Here is an 18,160-nt window from a genome sequence, read left to right on the forward strand (position 1 = left end):
TATCTTCAGGTCTTTCCAATTTTACAGTTTATATTTATGCATATAATTCTAGATGATTAAGAAAGGGATCCATTTTTATAGGTTGAAGAGGTTAAGATGAAAGTGTTTTTCCTTTTGTCATACGGGGTTTTTTTTGTTTGTTTTTTTAAAGATGACCGGTAAGGGGATCTTAACCCTTGACTTGGTGTTGTCAGCACCACACTCTCCAAAGTGAGCAAACTGGCCATCTCTATATAGGGATCCGAACACACAGCTTTGGTGTTATCAGCACCGCACTCTCCCAACTCAGCCATGGGCAGGCCCTGGTTTTGGTTTTTTAAAAATGTGTTTTTTATTTTTTCTAATTGATAGATAACATATGTATTTATAGTATACAGCATGATGTTTTAAAGTATATATACATTGTGGAATGATTAAATATAGCTAATGAGTACATGCTTTACTTCACCCAGTTATCATTTTTGTCATGAGAATACTTATCCACCTCTTCGCATTTTTTAAGAATACAGTATGTTGTCATTAACTATAGTCACCATGCTGTATAATAGATCTCTTTGATTTATTCCTCCCACTCTAGCTGTAATTTCGTATCCTTTGACCAATCTCTGTCCCCACCCCCCGCTCCAACTACCCTAGCCTCTGGTAACCTCCATTCTACACTCTACTTCTAGGAGATCAACTTTTTAAGATTCCACATATGAGTGAGACGATGTAGCATTTGTCCTTCTGTACCTGGCTTATTTCACTTAACACAATGTCCTCCGGATTTCTCCGTGTTGTCACAAATGACAAAATTTCCTTTTTTGTGCTTAAATAGCATTCCATTGTGTATATATACCAAATTTTCTTTATCCATTCATTCGTTGATGGACATAGGTTGATTCCATCTCTTAGCTATTGTGAATAGTGCTGCAGTAAACACAGGATTGCAGATATCTGTCCACGTACTGATTTCATTTTCTTTGGATTTATATCCAGAAGTGGGATTGCTGGATCATATGGTAGTTCTATTTTTAGTTTTTTGAGGAACCACTGCAGTGTTTTCCAAAACGGAAATATACTAATTTACATTCCCACCAACAGGGTGCAAAGATTCCCTTTTCTGCACCTTCTGTCCAACACTTGGTACCTTTTGGCTTTCTGGTAATAACCATTCTAACAGGAGGGAGGTGATATCTCACTGTAGCTTTCATTTGCCTTTTCCTGACGATCAGTGGTGCTGAGCATTTCCACTGGTCTACATGTCTGTTTTTATGCCAGTACCATGCTATTTTCGTTACTATAGCTTTGAAGTATAATTTGAAGTCAGGTAGTGTGGTGCCTCCAGCTTTGTTCTTTTTGCTCAAGATTGTTTTGATTATTCAGGTCTTTTGTGGTTCCATATGAATTTTAGGATTTTTTTTTTCTATTTCTATGAAGAATGTCATTTTTACAGGGATTGAATCTGTAGATCACTTTGTGTGGTATGAACATATTAACAATATTAATTCTTCCAGTCTATGAAAACAGGATATCTTTCCATTTATTTGCTTCTTCAATTTCTTTCATCGATGTTTTACAGTTTTCAGTGTCAGATCTTTTACCTTCTTGGTTAAATTTATTCCTAAAAATTTTATTATATTTTTTGTAGCTATTGTAAATGGGATTGATTTCTTGATTTCTTCTTCAGATAGTTTGCTCTTTTTTTTTTTTTAAAGATGACTGGTAAGGGGATCTTAACCCTTGACTTGGTGTTGTCAGCACCGTGCTCACCCAGTGAGCTAACCGGCCATCCCTATAATAGGGATCCGAACCCGTGGCCTTGGTGCTATCAGCACCGTACTCTCCCAAGTGAGCCATGGGCCGGCCTCAGATAGTTTGCTCTTAGTGTATAGAAATCCTACTAATTTTTGTATGTTGATTTTGTATCCTGCAACTTTACCAACTTTGTTTATTATTTTTGACAGTTTTTTAGAGAAGTCTTTAGGGTTTTCTATATATAAGATCATGTCATCTGTAAAGGGACAATTTAACGTCTTCCTTTCCATTTTGGATGCCTTTTCTGTCTTTCTCTTGACTAATTGCTCTGGCTAGAACATCCAGTACTATTTCGAATGTAAGTGGCAGGGGTGGGCATCCTTGTCTTGTTCTGGGTCTTAGAGGAAAGGCTTTCAATTTTCTCCCACTGGATATGACGTTAGCTGTGGGTTTATCATATATGGACTTTATTGTGCTGAGGTACATTTCTTTCATCCCTAATTTCTCGAGAGTTTTCAATATGAAAGGATGATGTTTTGTCAAATGCTTTTTTCTACATCTATCAAAATGATCATATGGTTTTTGTCCTTCATTCTGTCAATGTGATGTGTCACATTTATTGATGTGCATATGTCGCACCATTCTTGCATCCCTAGGAAAAGTCCCACTTTGTCACGATAAATGATATTTTCAATGTGCTGTTAAATTCAGTTTGTTAGTATCTTCGTTGGGGATCTTTGAATCTCTGTTCATCAGGACTGTTGGCCTACGGTTTTCTTTTTTTGTTGCGTCCTTGTCTGGTTTTGGTATCAGAGTAGTGCTGGCTTCATAAAATGAATTTGGAAGTGTCCTCTCCTCTTCTATTTTTTGGAAGAGTTGGAGAATAATTGGTATTAATTCTTCTTTAAATGTTTGGTAGAGTTCAGCAGTGAAGCCATCAGATCCTAGGCTTTTCTTTGATGGGAGACTTTTTATTACTGATTCAATCTCCTTCCTCATTGGTCCATTCAGATTTTCTATTTCTTCATAATTTAAACTCGGTACATCGCATGCGTTGAGGAGTTTATTCATTTCTTCTCGGTTATCCAATTTGCTGGTGTACAATCGTTCGCAATAGTCTCGTTATTCTTTGTATTTCTGTGATAGCAGTTGTAATGTTTCCTTTTTCATTTCTAATATTATTTAAGTATTCTCTCTTATCCTTAGGTGGTCTAGCTAAAGATTTGTCAATTTTGTTGATCTTTTTAAAAAACCAAGCATTTGTCTCATTGGTCTTTTCTATTGCTTTTCTAGTCTCTGTTTCATTTATTTCTGCTCTGATTCTTATTGTTTCTTTTCTTCTACTCATTTTGGGCTTAGTTTATTCTTGTTTTTCTAGTTTCTCAGGTTCGAAAGTAGGTTGCTCATTTGAGATCTTTCTTCTTTATTGATGTAGGCATGTATTGCTCAAAACTTCTTTCTTAGTACTGCTTTTGCTGTATCCTGTTAGTTTCGGTATGTTGTGTTTCCATTTTTGTTTGTCTCAAGATGTTTTTTAATTTCCGTTTTAATTTCTTTATTGACCCATTGGTTACTCAGGAGCATGCTGTTTAATTTCCATGTATGAAGGTACTTCAAAAAGTTCACATTAATATTGTCGTTTAATTCCATTTTTCCACAAACTTTTTGAAGTACCCTGGTATTCATGTATTTTTAGAAGTTCCTTCTATTACTGATTTCTAGTTTTATACTACTATGGCCAGAAAAGATACTTAATATTATTTCAATCTTCTTAAATTTGTTAAGACTCATTTTGTGGCTTAATATACAATCTATCCTAGAGAATGTTTCTTGTGTGCTTGAGAAGAATGTGTATTCTGCAGCTGTTGGATGGAATGTTCTGTATCTGGCTGTTAGGTCCATTTGGTCTAGAGTATAGTTTAAGTCCAGTGTTTCCTTATTGATTTTCTGTCTGAATGATCTATCCACTGCTGTAAGTGGAACATTGAAGACTTCTACTATTAATGTATTTCAGTTTATCTCTCCCTTTAAATCTATTAGTATTTGCTTTATATATTTAGGTATTCCAGTGTTGAGCATATATGTAATTGTTATATCCTCTTGCTAAATTGATCCCTTTATTATTATCTAATGACCTTCTTTGTCTCTTTTTACAGATTTTAATTTATAGTCTATTTTCTATGATATAAATGTAGCTATTCCTGCTCTTTTTTGGTTTCCATTTACATGAAATATCTTTTTCCGTTCCTTCACTTTCACTGTATGTGTGTTCTTACAGGTGTCTCTTGTAGGCAGCATACAGTTGGGTCTTGTCAGCCACTACATGTTTTTCAGTTGGAGAATTTAATCCATTTATTCATTTTAATTTTTGACAGCTGGTTGGTAGAAGGATCCGCATCTGTGACCTTGGTGTTATAAGGCTGCACTCAACCAATTGAGTAACCAGGCAGCCCAATCCATTTATATTCAAGGTCATTATTTATAGATAAGGACTTACTACTACTCTTCCATTAATTGTTGTCTAGATGTTTTGTAGACCATTTCTTTCTTTCTTCCTCTCTTACTGTCTTCCTTTGTGGTTAAGTGATTTTCTCTAGTGGTTTTGGCTCCTTGCTTTTTATTCTTTGTGTATGTACTAAAAGTTTTTGCTTTGTGGTTACCATGGAGCTTCAGAAAACATCTTATAACAGCTTATTTTAAGCTAATAACAACCTAACTTTGATTGCACAAAAACCTCTACACTTTTACTCCACCCCCCTCATTTTGAAGTTTTAATGTCCTTAACAAATTATTGTAGTTATATTGTTTTTAATAGTTTTGCCTTTTAATCTTTATACTAAAGATATAAATGATTTACACACCACCTTTATAGTATTAGAGTATTCTGCATTTGACTGTGTATTTACTTTTACCAATGAGCTTTATGCTTTTAGAGCTTGTGTGTTACTCATTAGCATCCTTTTCATTCAGCTTGAAGAACTGCCTTTAGCATTCCTTGTAAGACAGGTCTGGTGGTGATGAACTCCCTCAGCTTTTGTTTGTCTGGGAAAGTCTTTACCTCTCCTTTATTTCTGAAGGACAGCTTTGCTGGGTATAGTATTCTTGGTTGGCAGTTTTTTTCTTTCATCACTTTTAATATGTCATCTCACTCTCTCCTATCCTGTAAGGTTTCCCCCGAGAAGTCTGCTGCTATGCATATTGGAATTCCCTTACATGTTATTTGCTTCTTTTCTCTTGCTGCTTTTAGGATCCTCTCTTTGTCTTTGATTTTTGATAGTTTGATTATAACATGTCTTGGGGTAGTCTTAGTTGGATTGAATCTGATTGGAGACCTTCCACCTTCCTGTACCTGGATATTTATATCTTTTTCCAGGTTAGAAAAGTTTTCTGCTATTATTTCTTTAGATAAACTTTCCACCCCTTTGACTTTCTCTTTGCCTTCTTTAACCCTATGAAAAACATTTGCTTTTTTGATGCTGTCCCACAAATGCTGTAAGTTCTCTTCATTCTTTTTCATTTCATTTTCTTTTTTCTGTTCTGACTATATATTTTTTCTCTGTTTGTTTTTCTTTTTCTTTTTCTTTTTTTTTTGGCAGCTGGTTGGAGTGGAGGTCCAAACCCATGACCTTGGTGTTACAAGGCTGCACTCTGACCAGCGGAGCTAACTGGCCAGCCTGACTATATATTTTCAAATAACCTGTTATCAAGTTCACAGATTCTTCTGTTTGATCAATTCTGCTGTTGATGCTCTCTCTTGTTTTTTTTGTTTTGTTCATTGCATTTTTCAACTGTAGAATTTTTGTCTGTTTTCTTATAATTACTTCAATCTCTCTGTTAAATTTCTCATTCTGGTCACTTATTGCTTTCCTCATTTCTTTGAATTGTTTCTGGGCTGGCTGGTTAGTTCACTTGGTAGAGCAAGGTGCTGATAACACCAAGGTCAAGGGTTCCAATCCCCATACAGGCTGACACCAAAAGAAACAAAAAGCAAAACAACAACAACAACAAAAACCAAAACCTCTTTGAATTGTTTCATTGTATTTTCTTGAAGTTCTCTGAGCTTCCTTAAAACATTTATTTCAAATTCTTTGTCAGGTAGTTCATACATCTCCATTTCCTTAGGGTCAGTCCCTGGCATTTTATTTTGTCCTTGTGGTGACATTATGTTTCCCTAATTGTTCTTGATCTTTGTGACTGTGTGTTGATGTCTGTGCAGTTAAAGAAGTAGGTACTTATTCCAATCTTTGCAGACTGTTTTTTCCTGGGAACACCCTTTGACTGTAAGCCTGTTCATAGATTCTAGGCAGGCTGTCTGCCTGGCGTGGTCCCTAAGCCCAAGACCTCTGCAGCTGCTGTAGCACTAGGGGGTACTCTAAGCCCAGGACTTCCGTGACCAGTGTGGCATGAGGCTGGAATCCCATGGTTGCTGAGGTTGTCACAGCACTGGTTTCTGCCTAAAGCTCATGGCTGCTGAGGTCTGCCACTGCAGTTGGCCAGCAGTGATACAGACTGGAGAGTGAGTCCACCTTGCAGGGGTTATGGTTCCCACCTGGTGCTGGGGCAGGTCTGGAGGCTCAGACCATGTTCACTGACCTGGATTCAAGGGCCATGAGGGTCTGCTTGATTGGGTTTTTCTGTTATGGGCCAGTGTTAGGGTCCAAGGCGAAGTCCTATGCTTACTTCCTTCTTTTTCCCAAGCAGACTCTCCTCAAGCTGTTCTGCCTGGGGCTGGAGGAGGGGTGAGGTGGGTAATATAAAACTGCTCTTCCTCCCCTCCTCAATGCTTATTTTTTTCTTATTGTGCTATAACCAGGTATTGTGATCTTTCATCTGGTTTCCTTAGCTCTTGTAAAGGTATTTTCATGTATGGATAATTGTTCAAATTGATGTTTCTGTGGGGGACAATGGCTGGAGAGTCCTCTTCCACCATCTTGCTCCACAAATCAAGATCTATTGTATGGTTTTAAAGCTATAGTATTTTCTATAAGGTATTAAATCTCCAAATGAAATTATGGTTCTCCATTCTATGGGAGAAACATTCATTTTCTTTTATTTCCAGCAGAGCTTTTCATCACTTGGCCTTCATTGTGGCACTAAATATCTATACATGAGTAACTGGAACACACATCTGTATAACTGGCCCAGTCCTTGCCAGGTATGTCTAAAGAGGTTGCCTTTTAGGGTCCTATAATAAGTACAACAATCCCACAGACTCTACTTATTCACACTTTATCACCAGTGACAATGACATTCATGTATGGAAGAACGGAATTATCATAATTTACTACCAGTAATAGCAGCAGCCAAATACTTATCCTCTGTCAAGGGGAATATATACCCAGCATACTACTTCTGGCCACTTCTCTTACAAGCAGGTAGGGGAGAAGGCACTAGCTGAGGAGAGCCAGAGAAGATGGGCAGCCATCAAGGAGTAAGAGGATGACACTAGTTTTCATCTTTTATGTAAACTTCAGTCAGTTGGTTGTGCCTTTCTGGAGTGTTATGATGGCAGGTTCTGAGGTCACTTCTTTTTTTTTTTTTTTAAAGATGACCGGTAAGGGGATCTTAACCCTTGACTTGGTGTTGTCAGCACCACACTCTCCCAGTGAGCCAACCGGCCATCCCTATATAGGGATCTGAACCCATGGCCTTGGTGTTATCAGCACCAAACTCTCCCAAGTGAGTCACGGGCCAGCCCACCCCTTCCCCATTCTTGTCTCACATGAGTATAATGTCACTGACTTTGTCCTCTGGCTCCAAGGGTGGGCACATGATCCACTTCTGTCCAAACAGTTATGGGCAAAGTTTGGGAACTGATTCAGAGATGGGTAGGTGACCTTGTCCAGGCCACTAAGAATCATCCTTGGGATTTTGTTGTTCAAATTATTCTTTTCAAAAGCCTTTCATTTCTTAGGAGTTGCTAAGATGATAGGAAATAAGTAAGCCTTGAAGCTGTTGCTGGCTACTTCTGTCACCATTTTGGCAAAGCCCACCTGAGAATGAAGACAACATAGAGGAAAGCGCAGTTGAGTAATATATAGAGATACCTCACGTGAGCACCTGGATGCAGCCATGCCTGAAGCAAGCAAGGCCTACTCCTGGTCTTTGGTTACATGAACCAAAACTTTCCTTTAAAAGAATATTGAATCCCTTTTAATCAAAAGAATACTATTAGTACCTAGGTTCGTCTCAGTCAGACATAGGAGAGGGCATGTCAGAGAAAATGTCCTTCAGTAAGAATGCTCACACCGAGTTTTGTAGATGAGCAAGAGTTAGTCAGATGGAGTTCAGGAAAGTGCTCTGAATTCCACCTGCTACCACACCTGTGTATTGGATTCCTGAACTGAGAACGTCTTCTGTCTCACTCAAATTCACACCTCCCACTCCCTGTCTCAGTGTCACTCATCCCACCGAACGGGTATCTTAGACAATCATTCTTGCATGAGTTCATTCGACACGTGTGTTTTATGAGTGTACTACATGGGAGGCGCTAAGCTGGGTGCTGTATGTTTGACAAGGTCAGACAATATACATGGTGAGCATTCAGCCCCTTCCCATTCTGTGTCCATGGCAGACATTGTTAATCAATCCATGTATGCTTCTCGAGCTAAGAAGTGATCTCAGAGGGCCGGCCTGTGGCTCACTTGGTAGAGTGTGGTGCTGATAGCACCAAGGCTGTGGGTTCGGATCCCTATATAGGGATGGCCAGTTGGCTTACTGGGAGAGCGTGGTGCTGACAACACCAAGTCAAGGGTTAAGATCCCCTTACCGGTCATCCTTAAAAAAAAAAAAAGAATGAGGAAGGGGTTATCCTCACAAGAAAATGGGACATTGTTACCAGAATAAAGAGAGTGGGTGCTGCTATCCACACACCCTCCTTTATGTCCCCTTGGGTTGTGAGTTTTCCCCCATCACATCAGAAGCTGCTGGAGACTTTGTTCTGTTTATCTTTTTGTCCCCAGGACCCAACACATGACCTAACACAGAAGTGTGTCACCGTCTCTTAGCTGATGGATGACCTTGCCAATGTCTCATTGACACAGTGAAATAACAAGGAAGGAGCTCTCACATTATCCCTCTCCACCATCATACCGACCCTTCTGCGACTTTGCCCATCTGCGCCAACCTCACGTCTGTTATGATGGATGGTCTCTGCTCGGTTGGGGTGCCCTTGCTCAGTTGTGACTGTGGTTTGCTGCCCAGCCTTTGTTCTCCTTCCTCCTGGTACGAGCCTCTCACATTTCCTCTATGAAACCACCCATTCCCATTCTCAGCCATGTGATTTAGGCTGGACTGATTCCATCCATGATTCCAGGGATATATATATATACCATGGTTGGCTTAAGCCACCAGTGTATTCCATTCTTCTGGTCACATTGGTTGGCTCAGGAATCATAGTGTAACCCATGTAGATCAATGAAAAATGAGGGGGAGAGAATATATTTGCCAGGGTTTTGGAAAAGAGAAGTGTGAGCTCTCTTCCATAGCTCCTACCACAAAAAATCTCCCTCTCTTCTGGTTGGTGTGGTGTGAGGACATGAGGTCTGGAACTGCCTCTGTACAGCAGCGCTGTGTGGAGCCTGAAGATGAAGCCCACTCTGCGGAAGGCAGAGAGAAGAAAGGAAAAGAAATCAGGCCCTGTGTCATCTCTGGGACAACCATATTGCAGCCACCAGGCTGGGGAGGCAGAGAATAGAATTGTCACACTCGGCTTAGACCAAGCATGATTCAGCACCCAGGGCTGGCCATGTTCCTGCATTGAACCAAATTTTGGTTCTGAGGAAAATAGAAAGAAGAATGGATATTGGGTGGGTAGTTAATTGTGTCTGCCACACATCCTACCTCTGACACTTCCGTTATAGTAGCCAACTTCATTGCGTAACTCAGTTTGAGCTGGAATTTTCTATTGCTGGAACTTATTAAGTCCTATTGTTGCCAGTGTCTCTGCGTGAGCTCTGGGTCCTGCCCCTTTCGCCTTCTCAGGCTTTCAATTCTGAAATTGGCTTATCTCTTTCCTGCATCAACTTTCCTCTCTCAGTGGCTGTCATCAGTGGCTACACATTGGAATTGCCCAGGGAAGCCTTAAAAATTACTAATACCTGGGTCCAATACCCAGAGCCTGGGGTGGAACCTGAGTATTGCTTTTTCAAATGCCTCCTAGTCATTCTAATATGAAGCCAGGATTGAGAATCACTGTAAGAAGTTGCTCATCTTGAAAGAAACTTTCCTTTGACCCCATATCCCCTGTTATTGCTCTATTTCTCTGCTCCACTTCACAGCAAAACTTATCAAAAGAATATTCCATCCTCACTGTTTCTACTTCCCTACCTTCTGTTCACTATTTCCTTTTTATAATTTTGCAAGCTTAAAAAAACAAATAAGATAAATGCCAAAAAAAAAAAAAAAAAAAAGTGAATGCCAACATTTTACAAGGGCCTGCCTCTTTTTGCTTAGTCCTAACTTTCTTATGACTCTCCACACAATTTAGCTAAGAGGACTTAACTATTGCCTTCTTCAAGGTACACTCGCCTCTGCAGAAGTATGTAGAGAACAATAAAAGGTGACAAAGTGGGGCTATTGATGGAATTGGTGGGGAATTAGAGGTAGAAAAATGCAACAGGTTGATCTAAGTTATTCTGGATAAAACTGGAAGATTTAACACCAACATTGACTTTTTCTGAATGCCCAAGCCCCATTAAAATGGCAGTAAAGGGATTTTTAAAAAGTGTTGTGGTCTATTAAACACGTCCACAGATTCTTTTTTTCTCCTTCCATCAAGAGGTTGAGTCCACTTTTCCTCCCACATGAACTCTGAGCAGGTCTCTGACTTGTTTTGAACAATGGAATGCATTAAAAGTGACCCCGTGCCAGCTCCTGGCCCAGGCTATAGGAGGCCTCTGGAATCGAGGCACTACATAGTGAAGCTCAGGCAGGACTGAGTGATGAGAGACCACGTGGAAAGAGATAGGCCCAGTCAGCCCTCAGCCATTCCAGACATGTGAGTGGAGCCATTTTTGGACATTCCAGTGCCACCCTATCTCTTGGGTGAATGTAACTGTGTGAGGGAGTCCAGCTGCCATTTACATACAGACCTGTCCAAACTGCAAAATCACCAGCATATAAACAATTCTTGGTGTTTTAAGCTACTGTGATTTGGTGTGATTTATTATGCAGCAATAGAAAACTGAAATAAGGACAGACCGCAAATATAAGAAACAAACAAAAATCCAAAATACCCTATCACTATTATCCTCAGAGAAATAAGAGAAAATGTTGCAACCATGAGACACAAACAGGATAGTATTCAAAACATATACACAGAACAAAAAATAGCTCTTGAAATTGAAAATATGATAGGAGAAATAACTCAATGGAAATATTAGAAGAGAAAGTCAAGGAAATCTAGTAGAAAATGGTGCAATAAGCAAAGTGACGGAAAATGGGAAAGAAAGTAAAACAGAGAGACAATTCTAGAGATCCGCATCTAAATCACAGGAGTTAAAAAAAAAGACAACAGATAAAATGAAAAGAAGGAAATAATCGATGAAATAATTCAAGACATCTTCCCAATACTGAGGGACATGCGTTTCAAGGTTGAAAGGGCCCATTGAGAGCACTGCATGGTTAAGGAAAGTAGACCACACCATGGCACATCACTGTGAAGTTATGGAAGCTGGGAGCAAAGAGAGGATCCTAAAAGCTCCTGGGGAGAATATCAAGTCATAGGAAAAGAATCAGGAATCCAGATGGCTTTAGGCTTCTTTATAGCAACCCTGCTTCTAGTGGAGCAGTGCTTTCAAAACTCTGAACAAAAATGATTCCCAAACTATCATTCAAGTGTATAAATAGTTTAGAGGCATTTCCAGACATGCAAGATCTTAAAATTTTCTCCTCCCTACCACGTACTTTTGATTATGTAGCCATTGAAGGACATGCTCTTGAAATAAGCCAAGAAACAACAAAACACAGGATCCAGGAGGCAGGAGCTCTAGCACAGCAGGGAGGTAAAAGGAGCGTGAATGGTGGTAGAGCAAGGGCCTGGCATGACAGCTAAGTAGCGGGAGAGAAGCCCACAGGACAGACTGGAGACACCTGGAGTGACTCCTCCAGGAAGATGGAGCCGATGCAGTACTTGATGTGTCTGAACAAACTGAGGTGATCTAGACAAGTGGTGAACTTTGGAGTTAAATTAATGAAAAATACATAGGAAATTAGACTACTACTAATAAATATATAATTATTATCTAGAGAGACAACAAAAGGTCTCATAGGGAAGGAAAAAATAATTACCTAGTAGACTCTAATGCCATAATGAGTATACTCTAAAGCTCCCCTATGGATGGCATGCCCACGATCAGAATCATGTAAACACCAAGCGCCAGTTTGCTCACGGCCCTAATGAAACTCTGTTAGAAGGATGGGAGATGATGGCAAATGTAATGGGAGCAAGACCAGGAAAAAGAGGGCAATCCTATCTTCCACAGTGGGAAACCAGTACTTGCCTAAAGCTGAAAAATTAGCAAATAAACAATACACATGAGCTATTTTGAGATGTGGCTGTTTAAGAGCATCAACAAAAAGAGCGAAAGTTATTGTCTTTGATGAGAGGGAAACAGCAGAAGCGGAGCAGGGTGCAGCTGCTGTCAGCGGGAAATTTGTGGAACTATTTGACTCTTTAAATAATGTGTGTCTATAGCTTTGATCAGAATTTTAGAACTTAAAAGAAAAAGAGAAGGCAGGAAAGAAGGAAGGCAGGAAGGAAGGAGGGAAGGAAGGAAGAAGAAAGGCTGGAGTCAAGTCATTCAGGGGTTCAAGGCAGGAGTGTACAAGATTCGATTGGTATTTTAAAACAGTAAAGTCCCTTTCCAGCTCTCCTTCAATTCATCTGAGATCATCACGGGCTGTAATCAAATATTTAAATGATCAAGGACAGTGGTTCTGAAGAAGAATCATCCTAGTACCTATTTAAAATGTATAACCGCAGTGAACTTCTGGAGATTCTGCCTCCCTAGTGTGAGATGGGGCTGGAACAAGCACCCAAATAGGTCTGATGCAAGTTTCTGCTGGTTACACCTTGAGCTCTGGGAGAGCTCCTCGGAGGGGAGATGCGGAAGGTGAGGGGTCACAGGTTTCATTAACACAGACTCACAAATCAATTATCTTTTCAATACTCATTACCTCAGGGAGAAAGTGTCAATTTGGTGTTGATATGTGTTTAGCACCCCTTTAGCACTAGAAAATCTTCCTCTGGAACAGGGCGCTGGCTGCAGGCAACAGAACCTACCTACAACTGAATTAGACTATTTGTTTTTCACATTTCTTGTTATTTTTTTTTTAATGTGCAAGTATTTCTTTTAATCACTCCTATTTGTAAATCCTTATTTGTGAAAAACATTGAGGCATTTTATTATCCACCCTCTTCATTCCTTAAAGACAGGTTTCAGCAAATTCACGTTATCCCCACGACTACATTTCAGAGTTACTGCAGGTGTCAGCAGGTTCATCACCAACACACCTCACTAGAGCTTCATACCCTCCTACAACGTTGAAGGCAGCAGCACAGGGCAACCTGCGTCAACAGATAGTGCAAAGGTTTTGAGGGCGTCTCCAGGTGCTTGGAGCCACTGGCAGTGTCCCAGTCCAAATATGTGTCCGATCTCATGGGTTAAAGTCTTACAGGATCAAAGAGCAAAATGCTAGTTATTTCAGGAATATCATATTTATCAAAAGCTGAATAGTGACTTGAAGATGTTTTCTGGAGCTTCGTCACTTTACCTTCATTGCATGAGCTATAAACATCACTGCCGTGCCTGGGGAAGCTGAAAATCCCCACACCGTCTGTCCAAAAGGCCTGTCCAAAGACAAAATTCCAGGAGTCTCTTGGGTAAAGATAAATCATTGTTATCCCCACAACACAGAAAGCATCTTCAGGCTTCTTCTTTAAGAACTTCAGGATGTGCCCTGCATGAATTTATAGGTTTTGTGTGTTATCAGGGACACCTCGCTGCAGAAACAGGAACCGGTTCCAGGAGTTTCACCGTCAAGCCATAGAAAAATGCTTCACAGTAGCCCTTGAGCCATTTAGTCTTCACTGATAATGCTGGTGTTTCCTAGAGACCCAATGGACTGCACATAAATACCACATTTCTCTGGAGAGTGTGTTTTTCTGTGAGGATCATTGAAAAACTGTTCAAGGTCTTGGGGACTCTCAGGATGGGAGGTGATCCAATCTGATTTTGAATACAAGGTAATGGGCCAAAGAGACTGCCGGCCAGCTGGAAGGCTTCATTCATTAAATGCTGTTCCCCAGCATCTAATTCCTCAAACGGTGACACAGCGCTGGGTTCTTTGAGATGAGAGCTGTGTTAATGTCTGTTCCGAGTACTGTGATGTTTGCATAATGACAGGTCGGCTCCACTCCCACGGTGTTCCTGTGCAGTGCTTTCATCTTTCCGTTCGAATGGGTCGAACACATGTTCCACCGCGAGGCTTTATATGGGAGGAAGGCTCCCATTGAAGTTTTTACCTTACAAGGACGGGCATGCCTGGGTCGGACTGGGTCGGGCATGCTGTGGAGGGTGCTTTCACCCCCACATCCTCTGCCTGCCTGCCTGCCTGCCGCAGCCACCTCCCTGATATCTTCTATTATGGGAAATGAAACTGATTTTAAACTGATAGTAATGACCCAAAGTTTCCTTTAAAATAGCTTATTCAAATTTATAAAAGTGAAAAGGAGGGGGGTGAAGCATGCTCGAGGCCCTGGGTTCAACCCCCACCATAAAAAAAAAAAAAATTCCAAAGTGAAGAGGGAGAAGAAAATTGCAAGGAGAGGGGATCCAGCGATGTACTTTGGGATGAGGAAACAATAAAGCATTAGCAGTTTTTCCTAGACTCATGGCATTTGGGTACAAGGATATATGAAATACTGATTTGTATTATGAGAGTGATCTACAAATAACAAATATTTAACCAATCTGGAAATGTGTTATTCTCACATATAATTCACATGATAAATCTAAACTTTTACCTAGCAATGGATAATAATGAAGAAGGGATGGTTTGGGCAAAGGACATTAATAGACATTTCTCCAAAGATGATATACAAATGGCCAATAAGCAAATGAAAAGACAGTGGACATTACTATTCATTAGGGAAATGCAAATCAAAAACACAAGGAAATATCACTTCACGCCCTTTAGAATGGCTGCTATCAAATAAACGGAAAATAACAAACGTTGGTGTGGATGTGGAGAAATTGGAACCCTCATGCACTGCTGGTGGGAGTGTAAAATGGTGCAGCCACTGTGAAAAACAGTGTGGCAGTTCTTCAAAAATTTAAGCATTAAAATAAAAAGCATAAGCACAAGAATAAAAAAACAAAGAAAAATAAACAAAAATTTTTAAAAAACCCAAAACATAGAGTTACTTTATGATCCAGCAACTCTACTACTAGGGATATACCCAAGAGAATTGAAAGGGACTAGAACAGATATTTGTACAGCAACATTCATAGCCGCGTTATTCAGAGTAGCCAAAAGGTGGAAGCAACTCAAGTGTCCATCTATAGATGAATGTATAACAAAACGTGGTATGTGCATGCAGTGAAATACTATTCAGCCTTGAACAGGAATGAAATTTGACTTGCTACAATACAGGTGAACCTTGAAAATATTATGCTAAGTGAAATAAGCCAAACACAAAAGGACACATATTATAGGATTTCACTGGAAGAGTCAAATTCATAAAGAAAGTAAAATGAAGGTTACAAGGTTCTGGTGAGGGGGAAATGGAGAGTTACTGTTTAATGGGTACAGAATTGCAGTTTGGAATGATGCGAACATTCTGGACATAGATGGTGGTGATGGTTGCACAATAATATGATTTTTTTTTTTTTTCTGGTCAACTGGCCAGAAAGGGGATCCAAATGGGGATCCGAACCCTTGACCTTGGTGTTATCACACCACACTCCAACTGACTGAGCCAACCAGCCAGCCCAGTGAATGTATTTAATTCCACTGAATTGTACATTTGAAAACTATCAAAATGGTAAATTATTTACCACAATTCAAAGAAAAGATTGGATGGCTTATAAAATCCAAACTTTTTACCCAGAAACAATATATTCTATAGCCATATGTTCTCCTTTCTCTGAGGACAGAAATGACAATTTCTTTGAAGTTTTTTCTGCTCCCTGTATTGTCTGTTTCCACCAAGTTTGTTTGTTTGTTTGCTTGTTTTGGTTCTCATCTTTTAGAGAGAAATCTTCCTTGATGATCCAGTGACCCCTGGCAAGAAAAGTTGATCGGAAACTATGTAAACAAAGCTTGTCAACTGATAGGCTTAGCTTGGCAGGGCCATTTCATTGGGGGACCCCCAAATGACACTTGGGCTGGTCGGTCCCTCTAGAGACAAATCCTCCAGTCTTGCCAGCATGTGGCAATGGTAGAAACTTGGCTGCCAACATACTTAGAGCCATACAGGGAAAGGGCTTAGTTGAGGCTCCCAGTGTCCTATATGCAGACTCACACCTGATGCTCCAATTTTAAATTTGGTGTCCCACCCTTAGCTTTTGCTTGTGTCCCTAATTCTAGACTTCCTCCAGTTCAATCGCTCTAGAAAATAAATCTCCCATTGGGAAAGAATCCTCTCTTGAGGTGCAGAAGGGTATCTGGTGGAGGAAGAGGGAGGTCCTAATTGTATCTAACTAAAACTTCCATCAGATCACATCCTGTTTTCAGTGTCACTGGCACCCCAAGCTCAGAGGTGTTTGTCTCCCAGTTTCTAAGACTTTGGAGGGTTTTGAGGTGGGAATTGACCTACTTCTGGGCTTCTACCTTTCTCCTGTTTGTTAACTCAGTCGCTATCATCTCCATACGCATTTTCTGTCCTTGTAGGCTTATGCTTTAAAGCTGGTATTCTAGTGGGGATTCAGGAGGGCAGAGGTAAAGGGGTGTGTGTGTGTATATTTAGCTGGAATTCTATCCCTAGTCACTCTTCAACCCACTCCAACCTGGCGTCTGCCGCCATCACACCACTGAAACTGCTCTGGGCAGGTTTGCCAGATCGACAGTGGGATTCTGTCGTGTGCTGGGCTTGGTTGCACAGAAATGGGTTGGTTCAATCATGTCCATCGTTTGGTGGCACGAACTCAAAGATATCCTTGTTGGGAGGTGAAGTGATCATTTCTCTGTCTTCCTTTTGTTCAGTTTCTAAGCAACATGTGACACAATTGACCGATCTCTTCTTGACTTTCTTGACCCTCTCCTCCCCTTGCTCACTGACTAATCTTTGCCACTTCCATCTCCTTTGCATGACTTCCAAATATCAGAGGACCTCGGGGCACAGCTTGCTCCCCTTCTCTTCTCCACCTACGTTCTCTGTTCAGTGATCTCCACCGGCCTATATGGCTTAGATGCACCCGTGTGCAGGGGACTCCCAGGTGTACACACTCCAGCCTATGCTTGGAAGTGGTTTCTCCACTTGGATGTCTAGTGGGCATCTCAGACTTAGCATTTCCAGAGTGGACCCCCCAAATCTGTTATTCCTCCAAAGCCAAACTCTATAACTTCCCCTTGACAGTTCTCCCCCTCCCTGACTGCATCCCTGCTTTTCCCTCCTCCAAGAAACCAATCTCTTCCAACTCCAGGGCCTTTGCACTGACAGTTCCCTTTGCACAAAACTGTCTTCCCCAGATGTACTGCTTCTCAGTCTCAGCTCACATATCCCCTCCTCTGAGCTTCTGAGGGCTTTCCTCCCACCCCACTTCTCACTCCCTCACATCAGCCTGTTTCGCTGTGTTCATAGCACTCATAATCATCTGAAAATATATCATATATTTGTTTACTTATTATTTTCTCTCATGCTCAATTCTAATCTCCGTGAGGGCAAAGACTGGGCCTTGCCTGTGCTGCTACTCACACCACCTAAGATAGTACGTGGCACAGAGTTGGTGCTCAGAATTATAGTACCCACCCCCCTTATCCGCGGTTTCACTTTCCGCCCTTTTCTTACCCCCACCCCCGTCAGCCGAGGTCCAAAAATATTAAATAAAAAATTCCAGAAATAAAAAACTTGTGAGTTTTAAATTGCCCCCAGTTCTGAGTAGCATGAAATCTCTCGCTGTCCCCTCTGTCCTGCCCTGGACGGAATCATCCCTTTGTCCAGCGTATCCACCCTGTATCCGCTGCCTGCGCGTTGTTCACTTAGCAGCTGTCTCCCTTGTCAGATCGACTGCTCGGTATCGCAGTGCTGATTTTACTTATTAACCTCTATTTTACTAAATAACGGCCCCAAAGAGCAAGAATAGTGATGCTGGCATATTGTTATAATTGTTCTTTTATTATTAGTTGTTGTTAATCTATTACTGTGCCTAATTTATAAATTAAACTTTACTGTAGGTGTGTATGTTTGGGGAAAGCATAG

The 18,160-nt window shown here is 40.7% G+C and overlaps 1 pseudogene; it reads right to left on the reverse strand.

The window, feature by feature from the left end:
- Positions 1-13,115: 13,115 nt before the first annotated feature.
- LOC134389513 (archaemetzincin-2-like) lies at positions 13,116-14,136 on the reverse strand (annotated as a pseudogene).
- Positions 14,137-18,160: the final 4,024 nt, after the last annotated feature.

The sequence above is a fragment of the Cynocephalus volans genome, chromosome 10, assembly GCF_027409185.1.
Source record: "Cynocephalus volans isolate mCynVol1 chromosome 10, mCynVol1.pri, whole genome shotgun sequence".
NCBI lineage: Eukaryota > Metazoa > Chordata > Mammalia > Dermoptera > Cynocephalidae > Cynocephalus > Cynocephalus volans.